Consider the following 25,763-nt stretch of genomic DNA (forward strand, 5'->3'; position numbering starts at 1 on the left):
TGCCGAGTAAATAGATACCACACAAGACATGCTTTAAAACTGCGCACACCAATGAAATGGCGGAAAACTGGTACTTTAGTTTATCCATAGGCAACGGTTTAAAAATCTTTACAGGTTACCAAATGAGAGTTCCAGAGGAGATTTGGTGCTGGAATTATTGCTGTGAAGTTCGCGGTGATACCTCGCATGTGTCGTGCGATCGCTGTGTACATATGCATGCAGGGCCGACACATGCGTTCACCTTTGCATGTAACCACGAGGGGGCTGGGGGTTGTTTTATTTTTATTATTTATTTTTTTCACTTTCATTGCTATCAGAAGGGGTAAACAACATCCTTTATGATAACATGGGCCATGACAGGTCCTCTTCTATCAGACCCCAGATTTCTCCACAGATTGGTCTGATTGGCTGCTTCACTGGCTGGCAGGCAGAGAGTAAACCCAGAGCTGGAAGTGACAGAATCCTTGTTGCTTCCAGTTTCTCATTTCACTTAGTGGGAAGAACAACATCAATGCCTCCCATTGTGTCTGGGGGAGCCGATGCCACCGATCGCATCTTTGCCGGGCTTCCCGATTGCACAAGATACACGGGAAAGGTGGTGGGGGGAGGGGATGAGGGCCACCTGTAAAAGTAATCCAACGGCGCATAGTCGCTCAGATTACTTTTACATAAAAGAGAATCGTTGGCACTGAAAAATGATACGGATACGTGATCATGGTTGTCGCCTCAGCCATTGTCCCGGTATAACCACTTCAGTACCAGGCTGTGTATATTTACAGTGGGGCAAAAAAGCATTTAGTCAGCCACCAATTGTACAAGTTCTCCCACTTAAAAACATGAGAGAGGCCTGTAATTGGCATCATAGGTAGACCTCGACTATGAGAGACAAAATGAGAAAAAAAATCCAGACAATCACATTGGCTGATTTGGAAAGAATTTATTTGCAATTATGGTGGAAAATAAGTATTTGGTCAATATCAAAAGTTCATCTCTATACTTTGTTATATATCCTTTGTTGGCAATGACAGAGGTCAAACGTTTCCTGTAAGTCTTCACAAGGTTGGCACACACTGTTGCTGGTATGTTGGCCCATTCCTCCATGCAGATCTCCTCTAGAGCAGTGATGTTTTGGGGCTGTCGCTGGGCAACATGGACTTTCAACTCCCTCCAAAGATTTTCTATGGGGTTGAGATCTGGAGACTGGCTAGGCCACTCCAGGACCTTGAAATGCTTCTTACGAAGACACTCCTTCGTTGCCCGGGCAGTATTTTTGGGATCATTGTCATGTTGGCAGACCCGGCCACGTTTCATCTTCAATGCCCTTGCTGATGGAAGGAGGTTTGCACTCAAAATCTCACGATACATGGCCCCATTCATTCTGTCCTGTACATGGATCAGTCGTCCTGGTCCTTTTGCGGAGAAACAGCCCCAAAGCAAGATGTTGCCACCCCCATGCTTCACAGTAGTGTCAGGGCAGGAGCCGAGGAACGGACAGGCAGGCCTAACAATGTAACGCACTGGCTGACGACAACCACCACCCACAGACCAAAGTCCCTCAGGGCGCGGAGTCTAAGTCCCAGGCTGCCCTTCACCAGGGCCCCTGATGGTGGGGATGGACTTGACGCAGCCAGGAACCAGGTCGCGGCCCCCGAGACACCTCAGCTGCGGTAATGGCCGCCGCCAATGGCGTGTAGCTGGTGGAAGAAGCAGAAGAGTAGTCAGACAGGCCGGGGTCAACAACAACAGGACAAAACAGTACAGGACAGCAGACAAGAATCACAGGTCACGAGCCAGGTTCAGCAACAGAGGGTCAGATCAAAGGAGAATACAAAGAATAGTCAAGTCACAAGCCGAATCAGAATACCAGGAGAGTCACGAGAGTCAGAACAGAGTAATAGTAACACCAAGACACAAGACACAAGTGCAAAGAGCATGTGCGGGCCACAGGCTTATATGTCATCAGCCACGCCCCTCTGGGGGGTGGACCTAAGAGACCTGAAGGCATAAAAAGGATTCCCATCATGCACAGCAGAATCCAAGATGGACGCCAGCACATGGAGTAACATAACCTCAGGGAAAAGGTAGGACCTTGACAGTACCTCCTCCTCAAGGGCCCCTCCCCCTCCGCGGCTCAACAAAAGGTTTCTGAGGAAAGCGGGTATGAAAAGCGTGGAGGAGGGCAGGAGCATGGACATCCGCGGAAGGAACCCAGGAACGCTCCTCAGGACCATAACCGCGCCAATGAACCAGGAACTGTAAACGACCGCGCACCAATCGAGAGTCCAGGATCCGGCTCACCTCATACTCCTCATGACAGTCAACCCGAACAGGACGGGGCCGAGGCAGAGAGGTAGTGAAGCGATTGCAGATCAGAGGTTTCAACAGGGAAACATGAAAGATATTGGAGATCCGCTTCCCAGACGGAAGGGCAAGGGCATAGGCCACCGGATTCACTTTGCGGAGAATGCGGAAAGGACCGACAAAACGGGGAGCTAGTTTGGGTGTGGGCACCCGAAGATTGAGGTTGCGAGTAGACAACCACACCTGATCTCCGACCTGGTATGAAGGAGCGGGCAACCGTCTGCGATCAGCCTGGAACTTCTGGCGCTGAGCTGAGTCCCTCAAGGCCCTCTGGATCTGCCCCCATTTAGAACGCAGGGCAGCAAGATGGTTCTCCACAGCCGGAATGTCCTGTGGTGAGAACCTCTCAGGTAATACCGCGGGTTGGAACCCATAGTTGGCCATGAAGAGCGACATCCCGGAGGAGGAGTTGACTGCCGAGTTCCTGGCAAACTCTGCCCAGGGCAGGAGATCGGCCCAATCGTCCTGATGGTCTGAAATATAACACCAAAGGAATTGTTCTAAGGCCTGATTGGAACGCTCCGCAGCCCCATTGGACTGCGGGTGGTAGGCTGAGGAAAAGGAGAGACTAATACTCAACTGGGAGCAGAAGGCGCGCCAGAATCTGGACACGAACTGACTCCCACGGTCCGAGACAATCACCTTAGGCAACCCATGCAGGCGAAAAATCTCCCTGGAAAAGACCGTGGCCAGTTCTTGCGCTGTTGGTAATTTCCTGAGTGGAATGCAATGGCACATCTTGGAAAACCGATCGACGATCATGAGGATGACCGTATGACCCCGAGACACCGGGAGGTCTACAATAAAGTCCATACCTAGGTGTGACCAAGGACGCTCCCCATTGGGAATGGGTTGCAGAAGACCCAAAGGGAGATGCTGTGGAGACTTATTCTGGGCACAGATCGAACATGCCGCTACATAAGAGGCAATGTCGGCACGGAGGGTTGGCCACCAGAATAAGCGAGAGACGACCCAACACAGCTGGTTCTTCCCTGGATGCCCGGCAGTTTTGGCGTTATGGTAGGTACGCAGCAGGCGGGTGCGCAATCCCTCGGGTACAAAACATCTACCCTCCGGCTTCCCGGGGGGAGCATCAAATTGAGCCGCCAAAATCTGCTCCCCAAGAGGAGAGGTCAGACTGGTGCGAATGGCAGCCAGGATCTGATCTGGAGGAATAACTGAGATTGGCTCAGAGTCTTCCCTGGACAACTCAAGAGTATTGCCGTGATAACGCATCAGCCCTGACATTCTTGGAACCAGGCAAATATGAAACCACATAGTTGAAGCGTGACAAGAACAGAGCCCATCTGGCCTGGCGGGGTGTCAATCTTTTGGCCTCCGAAAGATAAGTCAGGTTCTTATGATCGGTAAGAATGAGGACCGGAACCGCGGAGCCCTCGAGCAGGTGCCTCCATTCCTTGAGAGCCAGAATGATTGCCAACAACTCCCTATTTCCAATCTGGTAGTTGCACTCTGCAGAGGAAAGCTTCCTGGAGTAGAACCCACAGGGAAGTAGGGGTCCATCGGGCGACCGACGTTGAGACAGGAGAGCGCCTACTCCCGTCTCGGATGCATCAACCTCAAGGATGAAGGGCAATCCAGGATTGGGATGAGACAGTATCGGAGCCGACGCGAAGGCAGATTTCAGAGCCTCGAACGCTACGATGGCCTCGGGTGGCCACTCGTGAGGATTACTGCCCTTCTTGGTTAGGTCTGAGAGAGGCTTTGCCAGCGTGGAGAAGTTCCGGATGAACTTCCGATAGTAGTTGGCAAAACCCAAAATGCGCTGAATGGGCCGAAGACCATTGGGACGAGGCCACTGCAGAACCGCCGAAACCTTCTGAGGGTCCATGGAGAATCCCTCCGCAGAAATGATGTAGCCTAAAAAGGCAACTTGGGATCGATGGAATTCGCACTTCTCAAGTTTTCAAAAAAGTTCGTTCTCACGTAATCGTTGCAGCACCTACTTGACATCCTGGATATGGGACTCCATGGAGGCAGAGTAAACCAGGATGTCATCCAAGTAAACTACCACGCACTGCTGCAACAAGTCACGAAGGACATCATTTATGAATTCCTGAAAAACTGCGGGCGCGTTACACAACCCGAAGGGCATCACCAGGTATTCGTAGTGACCGGTTCTGGTGTTAAACGCGGTCTTCCACTCATCCCCCTGTTTGATACGTACGAGGTTGTACGCCGCCCTAAGGTCAAGTTTGGTAAAGACTGTTGCCCCCTTAAGGCGGTCGAACAACTCAGTAATCAAGGGAATCGGGTAGGCATTCTTAGTGGTGATTCGATTAAGACCCCTATAATCAATGCAAGGCCTCAATTCACCACCCTTCTTCTTTACAAAGAAAAAGCCCGCTCCTGCTGGGGAAGTAGACTTACGAATGTGCCCCCGGGAAAGCGCATCCGCAACGTATTCCTCCATGGCCTTATTCTCCGCAACCGAGAGAGGATACACCCTGCCACGCGGAGGAGTGGCACCGGGTTGCAAGGATATGGCGCAGTCGTAAGGACGATGAGCAGGTAAGGCACCAGCGCGTACCTTATCAAACACGTCCTGGTACTCCCCATAATCAGAGGGCAACGCAGAGTCCGAGGAGGCACACAACACCTTAACCGGCCCACGGATGCACCCGGCCCCACACTGTGGAGACCACGAGAGAATCTCGGCTGTTTGCCAATTGAAGGTTGGATTGTGCATCTGGAGCCAGGGATACCCCAAAACCACCGAATAGTGCGGAGAAGAAATCACCTGGAAACAGGCCAACTCCCTGTGAACAGCCCCAATAGCTACTTCCACTGGCACAGTCTCGTGGGTAACCTGCGGTGGTTGCTGGGGCCTGCCATCTATCGCCTCGAGAACCAATGGGGTAACTCGAGCCTGCAGGGGAATGGAGTGCTGGGCAGCAAACGAGCTGTCCATAAACAACCCGCTGGCCCCAGAATCTACCAACGCCTGGGCCGTCACCGAGCCTTCCGCCCAAGAGAGGACAACGGTGATCAGTGGCTTATCTCTGCGGAACGCCGGGGACGAGGAGACTCCACCCAAGATCTGTCCCCGACAGGATCTCAGGTGCGAGCGTTTCCCGGACAGACCGGACAGGACTGCCGAAAGTGCCCACCAAGACCACAGTACAGGCAGCGACCCTCCCGACGCCGAGTGACCCGCTCCCCCTCGGAAAGGCGAGCAAACCCCAGCTGCATGGGCTCACCACCAGACAATCCATCCGCAGGAGGCGTGGGAGGAGAGGGAGGAACGGGTGGGACAGAAAACGCAGGTGCCAGTCGATTGGAAGGCCTCCGCAGGCGTTCCTTGAGTGAAGGCCTCTCCCTGAGCCTGGTGTCAATCAGGATCAGGAAAGAGATGAGCTCCTCCAACACCACAGGCAGTTCCTTAGCTGCAATCTCGTCCTTCAGTGTGTCAGAAAGACCATGGGAAAACGCAGCCATCAGAGCCTCATTGTTCCAACCGACCTCTGCCGCCAGGGTACGAACTCTATGGCGTACTCGGCCACGGTCCGTGAACCCTGATGCATGGTCATGAGCAGCTTGGCCGCCGAGGCGGAACGAGCCGGTACATCGAATACCCTACGGAAGGCATCGACAAAACCGGAAAAATCTTGAATCACCGGGTCGTTCCTCTCCCATAAGGGATTTGCCCAGGCCAAGGCCTTGTCTGAGAGTAGTGAAATTAGGAACCCAACCTTTGACCTCTCAGACGGGAAGGCGTGGGGTATTAATTCAAAATAAATACCCACCTGGTTGAGGAACCCACGACACTGACTCGGCTCACCCCCAAAGCGCTGTGGAAGAGGGGCAGAGCCAGTCATACCTCTGGGTGCTGCTGATGCAGCCGCCGAGGTGGTGGACGCAATAGGCGGAGAAGCAGCGGGAGAGACCACCGGAGTGACTACCGGCCTAATAGCACCAGGAGCAAGGTGTGCAGTGCGTGCAAGCAGAGTTTGCAACGCCTGAGCAAACTGATCCAACAGGTGATCCTGTTGATCGAGTCTGGCGACTAGCGTTGGGAGCGAAGGCGTGCCTGCACCGTCAGGGTTCATGACACTTGTGTAATGTCAGGGCAGGAGCCGAGGAACGGACAGGCAGGCCTAACAATGTAACGCACTGGCTGACGACAACCACCACCCACAGACCGAAGTCCCTCAGGGCACGGAGTCTAAGTCCCAGGCTGCCCTTCACCAGGGCTCCTGATGGTGGGGATGGACTTGACGCAGCCAGGAACCAGGTCGCGGCCCCCGAGACACCTCAGCTGCGGTAATGGCCGCCGCCAATGGCGTGTAGCTGGTGGAAGAAACAAAAGAGTAGCCAGACAGGCCGGGGTCAACAACAACAGGACAAAACAGTACAGGACAGCAGACAAGAATCACAGGTCACGAGCCGGGTTCAGCAACAGAGGGTCAGATCAAAGGAGAATACAAAGTCACAAGCCGAATCAGAATACCAGGAGAGTCACGAGAGTCAGAACAGAGTAATAGTAACACCAAGACACAAGACACAAGTGCAAAGAGCATGTGCGGGCCACAGGCTTATATGTCATCAGCTACGCCCCTCTGGGGGGTGGACCTCAGAGACCTGAAGGCATAAAAAGGATTCCCATCATGCACAGCAGAATCCAAGATGGACGTCAGCACATGGAGTAACATAACCTCAGGGAAAAGGTAGGACCTTGACAAGTAGGTATGGTGTTCTTTGGATGCAACTCCGCATTCTCTTTCCTCCAAACACGATGAGTTGTGTTTCTACCAAACAGTTCTATTTTGGTTTCATCTGACCATATGACATTCTCCCAATCCTCTTCTGGATCATCCAAATGCTCTCTAGCAAACTTCAGACGGGCCCGGACATGTACTGACTTAAGCAGGGGAACACGTCTGGCACTGCACGATCTAAGTTCCTGGAGGCGTAGTGTGTTACTGATGGTAGCCTTTGTTACGTTGGTCCCAGCTCTCTGCAGGTCATTCATTAAGTCCCCCCGTGTGGTCCTGGGATTTTTGCTCACCGTTCTTGTGATCATTTTGACCCCACGGGGTGAGATCTTGCGTGGAGCCCCAGATCGAGGGAGATTATCAGAGGTCTTGTATGTCTTCCATTTTCTAATTATTGCTCCCACAGTTGATTTGTTCACACCAAGCTGCTTGCCTATTGCAGATTCAGTCTTCCCAGCCTGGTGCAGGTCTACAATTTTGTTTCTGGTGCCCTTCGACAGCTCTCTGGTCTTCACCATAGTGGAGTTTGGAGTATGACTGTTTGAGGTGTGGACAGGTGTCTTTTATACTGATAACAAGTTCAAACAGGTGCCATTGATACAGGTAATGAGGGCAGGACAGAGGAGCCTCTTAAAGAAGAAGGTACAGGTCTGTGAGAGCCAGAAATATTGCTTGTTTGTAGGTGACCAAATACTTATTTTCCACCATAATTTGCAAATAAATTCTTTCCAAATCAGCCAATGTGATTGTCTGGATTTGTTTTCTCATTTTGTCTCTCATAGTTGAGGTCTACCTATGATGCCAATTACAGGCCTCTCTCATCTTTTTAAGTGGGAGAACTTGCACAATTGGTGGATGACTAAATACTTTCCCCACTGTACGTGCATCGGTATTGAAGCGGTTAAAGAGACCCTGTCACCACCCTAAAAAAACTACAGGTAAGAGCACACACAGTATTTTAAATGCCTACTTCTGGTGTTTTTACTTTCTGTGAATTATTTTTTATTCACCTGCAATGTGTCTTTGATCCCATAGCCCTCCCCTCTACTGCGAGTGTCTAATTACTTTGTGTGCTGGCCCAGCTCCTCTGCCCCTCCCCTCACTATATAACCTTTTATGGAGGAGACAGAGAATACTATAGTGTGTCACTTGAGTTACAGCTTGAAGTCAACATCCAAGATGGTGGCAACCAGCAGCCGATGCTCAGTTTGGTGTGTATTGATAGAGAGCTTTTTTTTTTGTTGGGAGAGTGCATGTGATCAGCACTGTCCAGACAGAGGGTCAGGGCTCTTGTAGTCTCATAGGACAGTCGGAGGAGAATGAAAACTCCTCCTACAAGCTTTAACCCCTGCTGGGTTAGACACTGAGAGAAGTGACAAGACTGCTATATATTGCTGATGAGAAAAGATATTTAGCAGTTTATATTTACTAAAATAATTGCATTTCTATGTTGTGTGTACTGTGGGAGAGCAGATATAGTGAATGCAGGGTCCGGGGAGAGCGGATATAGTGAATGCAGGGTCCGGGGAGAGCGGATATAGTGAATGCAGGGTCCGGGGAGACCAGATATAGTGAATGCAGGGTCCGGGGAGAGCGGATATAGTGAATGCAGGGTCCGGGGAGAGCGGATATAGTGAATGCAGGGTCCGGGGAGACCAGATATAGTGAATGCAGGGTCCGGGGAGAGTGGATATAGTGAATGCAAGGTCCGGGGAGACCGGATATAGTGAATGCAGGGTCCGGGGTTTAGTAACACTTTAAATGAACATATAATCACTCAAAAAAATGACAGTATAATCTGATGGGAAGATTTGTACTGAAATGAGTACAGGGTATAATTTAGGGCTCTTTCACACTTACTGTGATACTAAGGGTTCTTTTTTTTTTTTTTTTTTTTAAGTGGAATATTCATTTATTTTTGATAGGTGAAGTGCAAAGACCTCTGTTGGACCTTTATTGTTGTCTCAAACAATCTCTTATTGTTGTCTCAAAAGATTTTCCCTCAGACAGGAAGTCAAGGAAAATATCTCCAAGCCCAGTGTACTAAAATAGTACTTTCTTTTCTGTCTATTCTCTCTCCCCCCCCCCCCCATGTTGGCTACACAGGAAGTGAGAAGAAATCACCCCTGTAATGTTAGTTATGAAAACGCAGCAAAGCTTCTAGTCCTCCCCTGATCTCCATAACTAAACCTCCGACCTCCTGCAGCCATTGTGAGCGAGTCCTTCTTTATGGCTGGATTCCTACCTTTGCACTGCGTTGGCCCTCTCTGCAGTCTTCTGTGACAAATGACAGGTTCCCAGCCTGCCTGTAGGGAAACAGTGACAGGAGGAGCTTCTAGTTCTCTGCTGCCGGTCACATGTTCAAAATAAGTTAAAAAAAAAACAAGCTTTTGGGATACAGGGCAAAAATAAATAATATCAATAAACCCCCCTCATTTTGTAAATATTGTATTCTATCTTTTCATGTGACAACACTGAAGAAATTACACTTTGCTACAATGTGACGTAGTCAGTGTACAGCTTGTATAACATGTAAATTTGCTGTCCCCTCAAAATAACTCAACACACAGCCATTAATGTCTAAACCGCTGGCAACAACAGTGAGTCCACCCCTAAGTGAAAATGTCCAAATTGTGCCCAAAGTGTCAATATTTTGTGTGGCCACCATTATTTTCCAGCACTGGCTTAACCCTCTTGGGCGTGGAGTTCACCAAAGCTTCACAGGTTTCCACTGGAGTCCTCTTCCACTCCTCCATGACGACATCACGGAGCTGGTGGATGTTAGAGACCTTATGCTTCTCCACCTTCCATTTGAGGATGTCTCACAGATGCTCAATAGGGTTTAGGTCTGGAGACATGCTTGGCCAGTCCATCACCTTTACCCTCAGCTTCTTTAGCAAGGCAGTGGTCATCTTGGATGTGTGTTTGGGGTTGTTATTATGTTGGAATGCTGCCCTGCGGCCCAGTCTCCGAAGGGAGGGGATCATGCTCTGCTTCAGTATGTCACAGCACATTTTGGCATTCATGGTTCCCTTAATGAACTGTAGCTCCCCAGTGCCGGCAGTACTCATGCAGCCCCAGACCATGACACTCCCACCACCATGCTTGACTGTAGGCAAGACACACTTGTCTTTGTACTCCTCACCTGGTTGCCGCCACACACGCTTGACACCATCTGAACCAAATCAGTTTATCTTGGTCTCATCAGACCACATGACATGGTTCCAGTAATCCATGTCCTCAGTCTGCTTGTCTTCAGCAAACTGTTTGCAGGCTTTCTTGTGCATCATCTTTAGAAGAGGCTTCCTTCTGGGATGACAGCCATGCAGACCAATTTCATGCACTGTGCGGCGTATGGTCTGAGCACTGACAGGCTGACCCCCCACCCCTTCAACCTCTGCAGCAATGCTGGCAGCACTCATACGTCTATTTCCCAAACAACCTCTGGATGTGATGCCGAGCACATGCACTCAACTTCTTTGGTCGACCATGGCGAGGCCTGTTCTCAGTGGAACCTGTCGTGTTAAACTGCTGTATGGTCTTGGCCACCGTGCCTCAGCTCAGTTTCAGGGTCTTGGCAATCTTCTTATAGCCTAGGCCATCTTTATGTAGAGCAACAATTCTTTTTTTCAGATCCTCAGAGAGTTCTTTGCCATGAGGTGCCATGTTGAACTTCCAGTGACCAGTATGAGAGAGTGAGATCGAAAACACCAAATTTAACACACCTGTCCCCCATTCATACCTGAGACCTTGTAACACTAACGAGTCACATGACACCGGAGTGGGAAAATGGCTAATTTGGCCCAATTTGGACATTGTCACTTAGGGGTGTACTCACTTTTGTTGACAGCGGTTTAGCCATTAATCGCTGTGGGTTGAGTTATTTTGAGGGGACAACACATGTACACTGTTATACAAGCTGTACACTCACTACGTCACATTGTAGCAAAGTGTCATTTCTTCAGTGTTGTCACATGAATAGATATAATAAAATATTTACAAAAATGTGAGGGGTGTGCTCACTTCTGTGAGATACTGTATGTGTATATATATACACAGGTGTGTTAAAAATCATAGCAGTGTGTTTAAAAAAGTAAGTCATCTCAAAACCCTTATAGTAACTTTTATTTCCATACACGCAAATGCACTGGGAACACTGCACAGTCTATTCCAAATCATAACACGAAGAAAAATGTTTCAAATTTGTTATTACGTTACAAAAAGTGAAGAAAAAGGAATATTAGGCTTTTCAAAATAAAGCTTGACCTCTTCGAGTATTTGGATGTGTTCAAACTGATCCATGATCCCTGGTATGCGATAAATAGGCCCAACACCGTAGTATGAGACATATCCTCATATCATGATGCTTGCACCACCATGCTTCACTGTTTTCACAGTGTACTGTGGCTTGAATTCAGTGTTTGGGGGTTGTCTGACAAACTGCACCAGATCCAAAATGAACAATCTTGCTTTCATCAGTCCACAAAATGTTGCGCCATTTCTCTTTTGCCAGTCAATATGTTCTTTGGTAAATTGTAACCTCTTCACCAGTTGTTTTTCCAACAGTGGGACTTTGCGGGGGCTTTTTGCAGATAGCTTGGCTTCACATAGGCGTCTTCTAATTGTAACAGTCCTCACAGGGAACTTTAGACCGTCTTTGATCACCCCGGAGCTGATCATTGGCTGTGTCTTTGCCATTTTGGCTATTCTTCGATCCATTAAAATGGCAGTTTTCTGTTTTCTTCCATGTTTTGGTTTCCATTTTACAGCATTTGAGATCATTTTAGCTGAGCAGCCTATCAGTTTCTGCACTTCTTTATATGTTTTCTCCTCTCCAATCAACTTTTTAATTAAAGTACGCTGTTTTTCTAATTGAACAGTATGTTCCATGTTAGTAGATGTACATGCAGCACACCTGATTGGCTCTCGGTTCTACCCCTTCTTCTCCCAGTGCTGCTGCATAGTGCATAGTAAGAGGCTGATACCAAGTCAAATTCAGGCACTTCCACTAGTGGCATTAAAAAACACACATTTCAAGATTTATTAACCCCTTCCTGTTGGATGTATGTATATATGTGGCAGCACAGAGATTGGCCGTATTCTGTGCCTCCATGTATACGCATACCTGTTTTGTGTTGGCAGCATGCCCCCAGCACTCTGACAGTACCGTCACTGACAATTGGAAGCTGGTAGGATGGGCTTCCAATTATCTAATCACTTTGACAGCCAATCACAGTGATCACATGGTCCGGAATCTTAGCAAGCAGGTGACAATGCTTCGGTGTTGTGATCTCTTAAAAGGCTGGGAAGAAGGGGTTAATGAATACAGAGTTGCATTCATTTGTGTCTATTATATCTGTCTGGAGATTAGTCCAAAGATGTACAGTTTTTATTCAACTGTGTGTGGCAAAATATCCTAAAAATCCAGAGCTATGAACAGGGGATTATAAGAAGATCCTGGGATTTCCCGCTGTAAACGCATGTGTTCTGTATTGCAGACATCTAGAACTGCATTCACCTGATGCCAAGCATACTGCGGTGCTGCGAGCAAAAGATCCCGTGGCGGCCCAGACCTGGTTCAACGCAATTCACGGGGCGGTGACGGAACTTCTTCCCAAGGTGATGGCCGAAGTCCAAACTCAGCTGGGAAAAAACGGAATCTCTGGAAGTCCTGAAATTTGGCACATGGGCTGGCTAGCAGAAAAGGTCAGTTTGTTGTGTCTTTGGCTTTATATTGTTTATCTCACGAGCTAAATGACCACAAAAATGTCTCATCTGAAGTCCCTTTAACCCTTTTCCGCCTACTCCGGTGTCCTTGTACAAAGTTCTGAGTGCCTGGGGGGCGGGAAGATTTTCGATCATGTGACTACTGTGTTTTGCTGTCTTAGAGGTCACATGATCAGGAGTCGTTTCACCGGCTATGAATTATTAGTGAGGGCCGAGAGCTGTCTTTGACAGCCCAGTGTCTGTGCTGGGAGCTTGCAGTGAGCTTGTTCTCAGCACAGAAGCATTGGCTGCCCAACAACGCACATGTGTGGGTGTTAAAGCCTGCCCTTGCGGCTGCAAATATGTGTTATTTGGGTGACAACAGGTTAAAGTGGAACTTAACCCCCCCCAGGTTTAATTTTACTGTAAACCCCCTCCTACCTTGTGTGCTGGGGTGAATTTAAATAACATACCTAGCCATCAACTGCAGCATTGCCCTGCAGTAATCTGCTGAAAGCAGAACCCACAGGGCCTTGTGCCGCTATCATTGGAGCCAGCTTTCTCTTCCAGGTCCTAGCAACCAGCTCCCGATGACACTCCACTGCGCATGCACAGCGTATTGTACATTGCCCCAAAGCCACTTGGGATACATGATGTTGGTATCCTAGGGGGATTTAGGTGGGGTGGGGAGGATGTCATTCTTTCCTAAGTGAGGAAGGCGGAAGCATGGGGTGTGTTTTCCTAAAAAAAATTAAATACAGAACTACAGGAGTTGGACAAAAATATGGAAACACTACATGATTTGCAGGTGTGAAAGTGACGACATGGTTTGCGTTGAAAGCGGAAGTGACGTAACATTCTTTTGCTTCAGCTGTGTGATGAGACACCTAGCTAACAGGTGGAAAACCTCACTTCCATCATTTACTGCGTGCGCAGCTAATAATATGGAGTCATGTCAGAGCTTATTGAGCTTCAAGGAAGGCCTGTAGGAGAAGATATATGGTCCTTGCTTTCCATTGACCGTCTGTATATGCTGTGTAGGACCACATGACCTATGGTCTTATTCTTTGGTAAGAGGCTGTGTATGGTGTTGGTGGAGGATCTCTTCACTCCCTCTTTGGGGCAATTCACCACCCTTTTTCCAGCATGTACTACAAGTCCCAACAGTCTTAGTGGCTGTCAGCTTTTGGTCCTCAATGAACTACCACAGTGTTGTTAGCATTGTGGTGGTACATTGGGTCTTCCTGCCAGGCTGGATCTGCTTGCCCATACAGGATGTGCGATCACACTGGTAGTCTGCAGGAGACCTACATGGCTCCTGTGATCTGTTGATCGCTGGTGTAATGCTTTCCAAGGTCCTAGTTCAAAGTATAATAAATGCACATTTTTTTAACTTGCAAAAAAAGTATAATTTTTTGTCAAAAGGTGAACTTTTCCTTTCAAAATAATATGTCGTCAACATTCCCATATGTACAGTATTTGTTGCTCATAAGACTCACTTTTTTCCCCCCAAAAAAATGGGGGAAAATGTCTGTGAGTCTTATGGAGCGGCTGGCCCGGTGTTCCCCCTGTCGCCGCTGCCGTGTTAGAATACCGGGCTGGCCGCTCGGCTCTACTGTGCAGAAGATCCTGCTCCTCGGTCCAGCAGTGTCCTGCTTTCACCGGCCGTCTTCTCCCTGGCGCTGGCATCTTCAGTGTAGGCACCCAGCTGTGACAGCTTGCGTCTTCACAGCCGGGTGCCCACTGCGCATGCGTGAGGAGCGCTGTACTTTGTGAATGGCCCCGTAGTTTTGTAGGACCTGTCAGGTGTCCCAGGTGTCCGGATTACTGAAGATGCTGGCACCTGCACCCAAAGCCAAATGAAGAATCGGCTCAAGGGAGGACAACACTGGATACCTGTGTAGTATTTGTAGCTGCTGACTTTCATTTTTTGGGGGGGAGCCTGGAGGTCCACTTTAAGCACTGGCTCCCATTATGGCGACCTGTGTACTGCGTGTAGGCAGCCCATTTATTTCACTGGTCTGCCCTACCTGCAGAAACAAGAATAGAAGAATTTTCGCATCACTACGATTGAAAGAACATTACTGAAGATTAGAAAATCAAACTCATGTTTCTGAAATTCAAATTTTCTATTGAAGTTCTAGCTTTGAGCACAGAAATATTGAAATAATCATATCGCTAGGGAGGTTAAAGTAATAATCAACCCTTAGCTTTTTTTTGCTTAACACATTGGGCACAATGAAGAAATCTTTCCCTAGTAAACCGTTCGTTAGAATTCGTAACCCAGCACTTGCAGTTTACAATTTTCAATGCGTCTGACTCCTGCTCTCTCAGTGCTGCTTCCCTGAACTTCCAGTTTTCACAGGAAAGAATTAAAGTGGAATTCCAGGCAAAACCTACTCTTAAAAATGCTCCCTCCTAACACCTATTCTGACTAAGCTGTATAAGAAAGATTTGAATACTTAATTGTCACATGGACTCAGCACAGCTGCAGAGGAGAGGAGGGAGCACCGACAATGAATGGGCTTTTGAAGCCTGTGGGTGATGTCACCACTCCAAGGCATCACTAGCTGTTGTTGGAGTGCTCTCTCTCCCCTGCAGCCTCTGCTGGCTGATCCAGGGAAGATCACATGACCAGATCAAAGTGGCCTGGAAATAGCTAAGTATACATATCTTTCCTACATGGGTTAGTCAGAATAGATGGGGGGGAAAGGAGCATTTTTAACAGTGGACAGTGGAGTCTCCAGCCTGTTAGCTTGAATAAGAGAGTGGGGAGGAGGAAGGTGGATCAGGGGAGTGCCTTGTCATCCTAGGCTACAGGGCTGTGTGTTTCTATTGATGCACACAGTGTAGAGAGACTCAACTCAATGCAAGAGTGGTTCCATAGGATGCTGAAAGAGAAAAGAGCCACTCTGAAACAGGAAACCTGGGGCACTAGCTTACACTGGAACATAAAAAAAGATTAAAACATAAAGAAGTTGCATACTGTGTGAGCGATTAAATCAGCTGCTGAAAGTGCTTAAAAAGACTGAGCGCTTAATATCACTTTCAAGCTTTTCTATTGGAAATCTGCCGTAAAGCATATGTCCATCCAGAAATTTTTTTTCTTAGTTTTGGATATACTGGGGAAGGGATTGGACCCTTGTCATGTCGGGAGGTTTTCAACAGAGATATTTCTCCTCAATTCCTATGCAAATATCAATGTTTTACTAAACAGGAAGTGGGGAGAACTCTCCAATGGCAACCAGACAAACACGGCCTTCAGTCTATCTGCAGTGTTTTTACATCTTCCCTGCATATGTGCCCAGAGGGCGCCAAAAGCAAGAAAAGAGATGGATTTTGTATTTCCGATGACTGTGAAGTCCGTCTCGCTGCTTCCCTCTACTGGTGGCCAAGAACAGCTGCTGCAAGAAGAGAAAAAGTGTGCATACTGCTCACAGGCTGGAGATTTCTGTGTCTGAAATGCCTGGTTATCACCTAAACAGGAATTGGACTTATTAGGGCATTCTTCAGGCCAAGTAATTAAGGACAAATGTTTAAAGTGCACTTATGCTTTAAGGAAATAGTTAGACCAGCCTTTCTCAACCTTTTGTACCATGAAGGGACCCCTGAAACAGAAAGGTTTTCAGGTGTCAGGAGCCCTCCAGTAAAATGATTAGCCCAGCAGTTCATAGCACATTAGTCTGATCAGTAGATTGCAGAGAGTTTAATAACAGACTACAGAATGGGGTGCACTTAAGCTCTTGCCAGCAGTGCAATGCATATATGCAGCAGCAAGAAAGGTGGGCTGTAATGTCCGGCCACCGCACATACTGTATGCATCCACGCCGGTCTGAGGTTGACAGCATTCTTTGATCATACTGACTCAAAGCTGCTGACTGGGAGCCAGCAGGACAGGCTTCTGATCCCGTGACCAGTGTGGGAGCCAATCACAGCAGTCATCTGATACAGAAGCTGTGCTGGTGACCCTTTAACTGGGCTTCAATGCCCAGGAGGCGGCATGTTGTGATTGGCTCCCACAGTGATCACATGATTGGGAGACCGATGGCTATTGGTTAGCAGCCTTGATCAAGAGCTGTCACTGACAGCTTGGTCAGTGTGCTTGAAGTGCAGTTAGCATGCTCACCTCAGACCTCTATGGATGCTGAGCCCCTTTCTTTGCTCTGCATTACATGGTCAGCAAGGGGTTAATTAGGAAATTAAAGTAAAAATAGTAATTGTCGGTGGTGGTCGGTGTAAAAGTCACTTCTTACGTTGGTGGTCAGTGTACGTAATCTGCCACTACTCTCTTCTCAAGGAACCCCCTAGTAACCTCTAAAGCAGGGGTCTCCAAACTCTCTAAACAAAGGGCCAGTTTACTGTCCTTCAGACTTAAGGGGGGCAGACTGTAGGAAGTCAAAGAAGAAAATGTCCTGGCTTCACTGGGAGTAAATAATGCTAAATCTTTGGAACTAGGGGAGGAATAGTGCCCTATCATTGGTGTCATTGGGAGCAATAAAGCCACATCATTGGTGTTGGTGGGAGGAATAGTACCCCATCATTGGTGTCAGTGGGAGGAACAGTGACCCATCTTTGGTGTCAGTGGGAGGTACAGTGACCCATCTTTGGTGTCAGTGGGAGGAATAATGTCCCATCTTTGGTATCAGTGGGAGGAATAGTGCCCCATCATTGGTGTCAGCAGGAGGAATAGTGCCTCATCAGTAGTGTCAGCGGGAGGAACAGTGCCACATAATTGGTGTCAGTGGGATGACTTGTGCCCCAACATTTGTGTCAGTGGGAGGAATTGTGCCCTAATGTTGGTGTCAGTGGGAGGAATTTTGCCCCATCATTGGTGTCAGTGGGAGGACTAGTCGCCTGCCATTGGTCTCATTGGGAGGAACAGTGCCCCATCATTGATGTTAATTGGAGAAATAGTGCCTCATGGTTGGTGTCATTGGAAGGAATTGTATCTAACATTGGTGTCAGTGAGAGAAATTGTGCCTCACTGTAGGTGTCAATGGAAGGAATAGTGCCCCACTGTTGGTGTCTTTGGGAGGAATTGTGCCCCATAGTTGGTGTCAGTGGGAGAAATTGTGCCCCATCCTTTGTGTGTTTAGGAGGAATTGTGCCCCACTGTAGGTGTCAGTGGAAGGAATAGCGCCCCGTCGTTAATGTCATTAGGAAGAATAGTGCCCCATCATTTGTGTGATTGGGTGGAATTGTAGACTATCATTTGTGTCAGTGAGAGGAATTGCACCCTATTGTTGGTGTCAGTTGCAGAAATGATGTCCCATTGTTGAGTTACTGGATGGAGTAGTGCCCCAAGGGCGGGATGAAAGCAAGCAAAGGGCTACATTCGCCCCGGGCCACAGTTTGGAGACTACTGCTCTAAAGGAACCTCTGGATTCCCCCGAAACCCTGGTTTAGGAAAGGCTGAGTTAGACGCAACACAGTATTATATACCCAATCTTTTGTTGTTTGTTGGGATTTCTGGTCTCCCCGTTGTATACAGTTTTATGAAAATAGAGCTGTTCTGGTTGATAAATTGAAGCGATAATGCTGGAGAAGCAGAGTCTTCCTATCATTGTATGTTTCTCCAGCTCTTGAGGCCGATGTCTCACTCATCTTCCCCGTGCCACGAAAATGCTGATAGGAAGCTGCATTAACAAGATCACATTTCCTAATGGGAAAATGAGGTAAAAGCCTGAGGGAGCCAGGCACACATTTCCCTATAATTGTGGTTTATCTGTATGTTTTCAAGGGTCTGTATAGGCAGAATTAGATATCTGAGTATTTAAGTGAGATAGAAAGAAATATGGTGCCTGAGTGTTCAGGAACACTATTATTATCAACAGATAAGAGATTGTCAGCTGTAATATGTGTACATATAGACGGGGTGGACAAAATAACGGAACCTGATGGATGTGTCAGCCTGGTGTTTTTGGACCACAAGCGGTTGTCAATGGTTTAAGAATTTAGATTAATCTAGGTCCCAGTTGTATAAATTTCATTTTTTACTCTATATTTAAGTACCAATAGTTACAAGCAGGAGACGGTAAAAGGTGAGTGTGCCAGCATCAGCTGCCATTGAGGCTGTAGGCATACGGTCCTAGGAGGTCTCGGATCTGGAAGAAAGTTGGTTCTGGAAGACTTGCCTCTGCCAAACGCTGTGTTCGCAGGTCTGTGCAGGAAGCAACTGGTTATACAGTATGGGTCACTGACTGGGGTCTGATTGATGATATGATCAATGTCTGAATGGTGAAGAACCTTCACTCAGCACCACCAACACAACACACACTTTTAAGTAGTTTTTTATTATTAAATCATAGGTACAGACAGCATTATCCATCAAAATCTTCAAAACCAAAGGAATGATACAAAAATTGTAGACAATACTCATATCTGTGGTAAACTAGGTTATCTAAGGGATGTACAGCTATCTCAGTTGTACAGTATAGCATATCAAAAGTAAATTGCGCAGTTTACACAAACAACCTAAAGAAAAGAATAAGGAAAACCCTTTCAACAAGCACCATTGGTCATGAAACATCCGATAAAGGAGCTTTAGAGAGTCCACAATTTTCTCTACATTCCTAAAACATTAAACATATGGTCCCAAATTGACCACTTAGCATTAAAAGCCTTAAGGCCTTGGTTACTAAACACAAGGAACATCTCATAGGTAAAATGGAAATGAACTCTATGGATCTATTAGGAGTTAATATATTAGGAGTTCATTGATTTCTAGTTATAAGTCATAGTTAGACAAGCCAACATCAGAATATGGGAAACTACAGTTCTAGATTGAACCGGGCAAGTGTCCATAGACAAAGTGAGTAGAGCGAAGTGTGAGGATGGGGTAGAAAGAATAGCAGCTACTTTGGATCCAAGAGAAAACACTGTATTCCAAAAGCTACATACACTTATACACTCACATACAATGTAAGTTACCCAATCTCCCACATTGTCGCCTCCTTGTCGTCAACATACAGTATGCCCTTTCAAAACTGGTCTGAGCTTGGGAGAAAATGATATTTCAATTATGGATGAAATCTGCCAGGCTGGGGTTCACCCATTGGCTTCCCATATCTCTTGATGACTCAAGACATTTATTTATTTCAGGTACTTATATAGCGCCATCAATTTACGCAGCGCTTTACATATATATTGTACATTCACATCAGTCCCTAACTTTCAAGGGTTGTACAATCTAAGGTCCCTAACTCACACTCATACATACTAGGGCCAATTTAGACATATTCCAACTAACCTACCAGCATGTCTTTGGAGTGTGGGAAGAAACCGGAGTACCCGGAGGAAGCCTACGCAGGCAAGGGAGAACATGCAAACTCCAGGCAAGTGGTGCCATGGTTGGGATTTGAACCAACGACCCTAGTACAGCCAGGCGGGAGTGCTAACTATTTAGGCACTGTGCTGCCCCATGGGGTTTTTTGTGTATTTCCAAATTCTGTCCCTTCACATTTCGGAGTTTAGAGTGTTCCTGACCAGGATGAAGCTCATCCTGTTTTGAGTGGGAAGCTTTATAGCCACTACAGCAGTTATGCAGACCTGAGAAAACAAGACAGAAGGTCCACCAATAGAATATCCAAATAAATAGAAGGAACATGTTGGAGGATATAACTCCCCAACATTTACTAAAAACATAAATACCAGTTTTGTTTGGACTGGCCCACTGGCTTCCTATATCTCTTGATGACTCCAGCCATGGGGCGTCTCTTTTTGTAGTTCCTGGCTCTGTTTCTTCACATTTTGGAGTTTTGAATGTTCCTAATCATGTTGGCAGGTTCTAACTCATCCTGGTCTGGGTGGGAAGCCTTTTAATGGCTACAGCAGTTGTGCAGACCTGGGAACACAAGGCAGATATCTCACCTAAAGAGTCTCCAAAGAGATACAAGAAAATTGTTGAAAGGTATAACTTCCCAACATCTAAAAAATATATCATAACCAAAAATGGTGCAGCACATTTAGATTAAATACCCCAAACCTTATACAATAAATATACTCCAAAAAATACTCCACATATATAATTCTTTACAAACATGCAAAAAACAAAGTGCATTATCCTAAAGTACAGTAATGAGGTAGATTACTCATAAAGTGCAATACTAAAATGTCGGTCTAATTCTTCTCTTGTGTATCTTTCAGAGATGTTGTAGTTCATTAAATAATGCATATAACCATAACTGCAATACAGTGTTCTTAAAATAAAGTGCTCTTGAAATGCATATAATGGTGACTGCAATAAAGTCCTCTTGAACCAGGGACTTGTTCCCCAGTCACTCTAGTGCTCGTGTATCACCTTCCAGCACCCCTTAGTGGGCGCCACTCACCAGATCTCATGGAACCCCATACATACATAAGAAGGTCTTTTGCGCTTGTGTCATGCCTCCACAGCTTTCTCCTTCTAGCTCTCCCCCGACTCTCCACCAGCTCCCGGCAGCTCCATCATAAAAAGAGGACTCCCAATAGTGTAATACCGCTTTTATTAGATTTAAAAAACAGTCCAACGCACCAGCATGCAAATAATAAGAATTCAGCTTAGGGTTCCATTGGCTCCGTGCATTCCATGACACTGGAACCTGCGTCACCAGAGGTGACATAAACAGCCGTAGTTAGCGAGGCTCCACCCAGCACGCTTTGTCTGTTATGATGTCTTCAGGGGATCATTGCATTGGATTTGGTTAGATTTTCTGCACTATCGCCCCAAAAGGTAATTGGAGGGTACTCATCAGATAAATTGATATCGGAGGTGAAACCAAAAGCGCAGAGTTTGGTGGTTTCTGGTTTTATGTAAAAGAATAAAAAATATATCAATTTTGGAAGGACTAACCCTTTTAAATAAGCAATATAAATGTAAAAAATATAAATGTAAAAACCAGCATTGTTTGCAGTGTTATAGTTGTTAGATGAAGAGCTTGCTGTATCTTCCCACTAATCAGAATTCAAGGAAATAAGTTTTCATTTTTGTAATGCCTCTCCACTCAGTATTCCACTCAGGAAGTTTTCCAACTATTCTTATACGTTAATGAGGGAAACAAAAAGCTCCGAGAAGGTTATTAAGCTTCATAACTCACTCCACTCTGCCTGCAACTTCCCTTTGTCGTAAACAGCAATACGGCAGATTAATAAAGGTCTGAAAATAAATTGCTAGTTCAGACTTTCAAAGGGATTTATGTAGTGGTGCACCAAAATGAAAATTCTCGTGACGAAAACGAAAATTCAGGATGCACTTGGCCAAAAACCAAAACCAAAATGGACAGTTTTTAACAATTTTTTTTGGAATAACATACACTTTAATAATTGAAGAAAAAAAGACAACATATACTTGTGACAGAAAGCCAGGAAGAACTAGGGGATGTGTCCAGGATGGGAGGTATATTTGTCCCAGATTCATGCTCTACACTGACTGTCTCTCCTTTGTGCTGTGTAGTGAGCCTGTTTAGCTCACTGATGATTTAATGAGCTCAGCTGTAGCAGGTTAGGAGCTCTGGGCTCTATAAAACTCCCAGGCTGCTTAGGGAGAATGCTCCAACCTGGAACCAGTTTGCTGTGCAGGACAGACTGGGGAGCAACCAAACAATACTGTGATGAGAGTAAATCTCTGTGATTTTGGACTTGGAGACGGTCTGTGTGAACAAGGAAAAAATGTCACCAGCACACCGAGGATCACCAATGTGAGTCCAAAGGTTTTAATAAACCATCACATAGTTACAGCAAGGCAACGTTTCGGAGTCTCGCAGGACCCCTTCATCAGGCATGTGACTCACTAACCCTCCTGTAACCCCAACACACCCTAACACTAACCCCCCTGTAACCCCAACAGACCCTAACACTAACCCCCTTGTAACCCCAACAGACCCTAACACTAACCCCCCTGTAACCACAACACACCCCAATACCCTCCTGTAACCCCAGCACACCCTAACACTAACCCTCCCTGTAACACTAAGATCAACACTAATCCCCCTGTAACCCCAACACTACCCCTCCTGTAACCCCAACACATCCTTACACTAACCCTCCCTATAACCCTAACACTAATCCTCCCTATAACCCTAACACTAACCCTCCCCGTAATACTAAGATCAATACTAACCCCCCTGTAACCCCAACACACCCTAACACTAACCCCCCCTGTAACCCCAACACACCCTCACCCTAACCCCTCTGTAACCACAACACACCCTAACACCGCCCTGTAACCCCACCACACCCTAACACTAACCCTCCTGTAACCCAAGCACACCCTAACACTAACCCCCCCCCCCTGTAACCCTAACACTAACCCTCCCTGTAACACTAAGATCAACACTAACCCCCCTGTAACCCCAACACACCTTAACACTAACCCTCCCTATAACCCTAACACTAACCCTCTCTGTAACCCCAACACACCCTTCCACTAACCCTCCTGTAACCCCAACACACCCTAACATTAGCCCTCCTGTAACCCCAACACACCCTTCCACTAACCCTCCCTGTAACCCTAACACTAACCCTCTCTGTAACCCCAACACACCCTTCCACTAACCCTCCTGTAACCCCAACACACCCTAACATTAGCCCTCCTGTAACCCCAACACACCCTTACACTAACCCTCCTGTAACCCCAACACACCCTTACACTAACCCTCCTGTAACCCCAACACACCCTAACATTAGCCCTCCTGTAACCCCAACACACCCTTCCACTAACCCTCCCTGTAACCCTAACACTAACCCTCCCTGTATCTCTTTGGTAACTGGTGGTATAAGGCCTGAAGCAGGTGTACAGGTGACTGTCAACAGGTACCGGTAAAGCCAGGACGGGTCACCCTACAGATGCCGCCACATGCAGGAAGGGTAGTATGGTTTCTGTGGGGTTCTATAGAATACTGTTCTGGCAGGTCCCTACCCTGGGACTGGTTGAAGAGTGGACAGCTCCCCTTCTACATAACAGAAGTATTCCTTGTTTCCCATTTGGTTTGACATCCAAAGGCTCATCCCATGAGCCCCTTCTGTAGAATAATGAAACTCTCCAAACCTGTCAGGCACATCCACATAAAGAGGCCCTGTCACCTGTCTACATTCTTGCTATGGCAGGTTTACCTTATGTGAAGTCAATATAGATAAAAGGTATTTTCTGTATGTCACAGGCGCCATGACTGCATCTTATCACGCAGAATATCCTCAGTATAGGCTGAGAAAGTGAAATCCAGCACCAGTCTGCCAAGTCACTTTGGCTGGACAAAATCTGCTCTAAGAACATAACTGTCTTCTCTTTGGAATGATATGGATACTCTGTGTCAAGGCCAGCTGTGTCTCTTGAAACTCCGGTGCCAGCAGTGATTTAGCGGAGCGACTGTGTTATGACTCCACCATTGTTTGAAAATTGTACTTTATTGCATTCTTTGGTGAACCACATTTACCTCAATGTTCATTAAGTGGCAGATAATACATTTCTCAATACAGTTTTTACTCCGACCGAATCTACTACTTTTATTGATGGGAAGGCATTGCGGTTCATGTGAATTTCATTTTATTTTTATATATAAATGTTCAGAAATCCATAAAGGCTTTCTTTTTTTTTACAGGTCAGTAAATTTCACTGCCAAATTAGTAATCCGTGCTACCACACAATGGAAGATAGCTCCGCTGTGGGCAGGTGACAGTCCTCAGGTGGTCATGTGATGTCAACTATGCAGCAGTTGGTAAATGTACAGATAAAAGAAATCATTGTCATTGCTCATATAGAAATGATGTAACTAATCTTCAGACATAAAAGATGACATGCCTTTGAGGTTAGATCTCATCATAGTTTTTTTAAATTGCAACATGATTTTCTGCATTTGTGAACCTAGAATTAAAGTGGAGAAATAAACTTGATGTTCTGTCTAGTTGTAGCTAACGTGTACATTTGTGATGTGTTATTTTATATAAATAAATCTGATAAAATATGTATAGTACAGTATGATTTTCTTTTGGCTGTTCTGTTGTGTTCTTATCTGTCCATATACTGTATACACTGACCGACCACTTTATTATGTACACCTGTTCAATTGCTTGGTAACACAAAATTCTGATCAGCCAATCACATGGCAGCGACTCAATGCATTTAGGCATCTAGACATGGTGAAGACAACTTACTGAAGTTTAAACTGAGTATCAGAATGGGGAAGAAAGAGGATTTCAGTAGCTTTGAATGAGGCATGGTTGTTGGTGCCAAACAGGCTGGTCTGAGTATTTCAAAAACTGCTGATCTTACTGGGATTTTCACTCACAAACATCTCTAGGGTTTATAGAGAATGGTCCAAAAAAGAGAAAATATCCAGTGAGTGGAAGTTGTGTGGACGAAAATGCCTTGTTGATGTCAGAGATCAGAGGAGAATGGGAAGGTTGCTGCTACATTCAGATGGTAGGGTTAGAATTTGGTGTAAACAACATGAAAGCATGGATCCATCCTGCCTTGTATCAATGGTTCAGGCTGGTGGTGTAATGGTGTGGGGGATATTTTCTTGGCACTAGCAATGTGTACCTAATACAATATGCCAATCAGTACTGTTAAATCACCTTTTAAGAAGTGGAAAGTTCGGGGATCTCTTGACACCAAGCCAAGGTCAGGTAGACCAAGAAGCTTGCAGCCACAACTTCTAGAAGAATTGTTCAGGATACAAAGGGAAACCTATAGGTAACCACAAGAAAAATACAGGCTGTTCTGGAAAAAGACAGTGTGGTTGTTTTGAGGGAGCACAATATGATGACACTTGAACAAAAATAACCTGCATGGTCGAGGTGCCAGAAAGAAGCCTTTACTGCATCAATAACACAAAAAGGCCCGGTTAGGCATGTCAAAGTGTTGTCGGCCATATTGTAACCGGGCTTTTGTGTGGCATTGGTGCAGTAAAAGCTTATTTCTGGCACCTCGACCAAACAGCTCCTTTTGTTCAAGTATCACCGTATTGTACTCCTGAAAAACAACCA

At 46.5% G+C, this 25,763-nt stretch overlaps 1 long non-coding RNA gene across 1 annotated transcript in view; it reads left to right on the forward strand.

Moving 5' to 3' along the window:
* The window catches only part of LOC149470875 (uncharacterized), a 63,880-nt gene extending 39,141 nt beyond the window's left edge, over positions 1–24,739 (forward strand). The window contains exon 2 of the long non-coding RNA XR_016307830.1: positions 24,377–24,739. This is a non-coding gene — a long non-coding RNA (uncharacterized LOC149470875). The remainder of the gene's footprint in view (positions 1–24,376) is intronic.
* Positions 24,740–25,763: the final 1,024 nt, after the last annotated feature.

The sequence above is a fragment of the Staurois parvus genome, unplaced genomic scaffold, assembly GCF_062004578.1.
Source record: "Staurois parvus isolate SC_StPar_1 unplaced genomic scaffold, SC_StPar_1.0 ptg000030l, whole genome shotgun sequence".
Lineage (NCBI taxonomy): Eukaryota > Metazoa > Chordata > Amphibia > Anura > Ranidae > Staurois > Staurois parvus.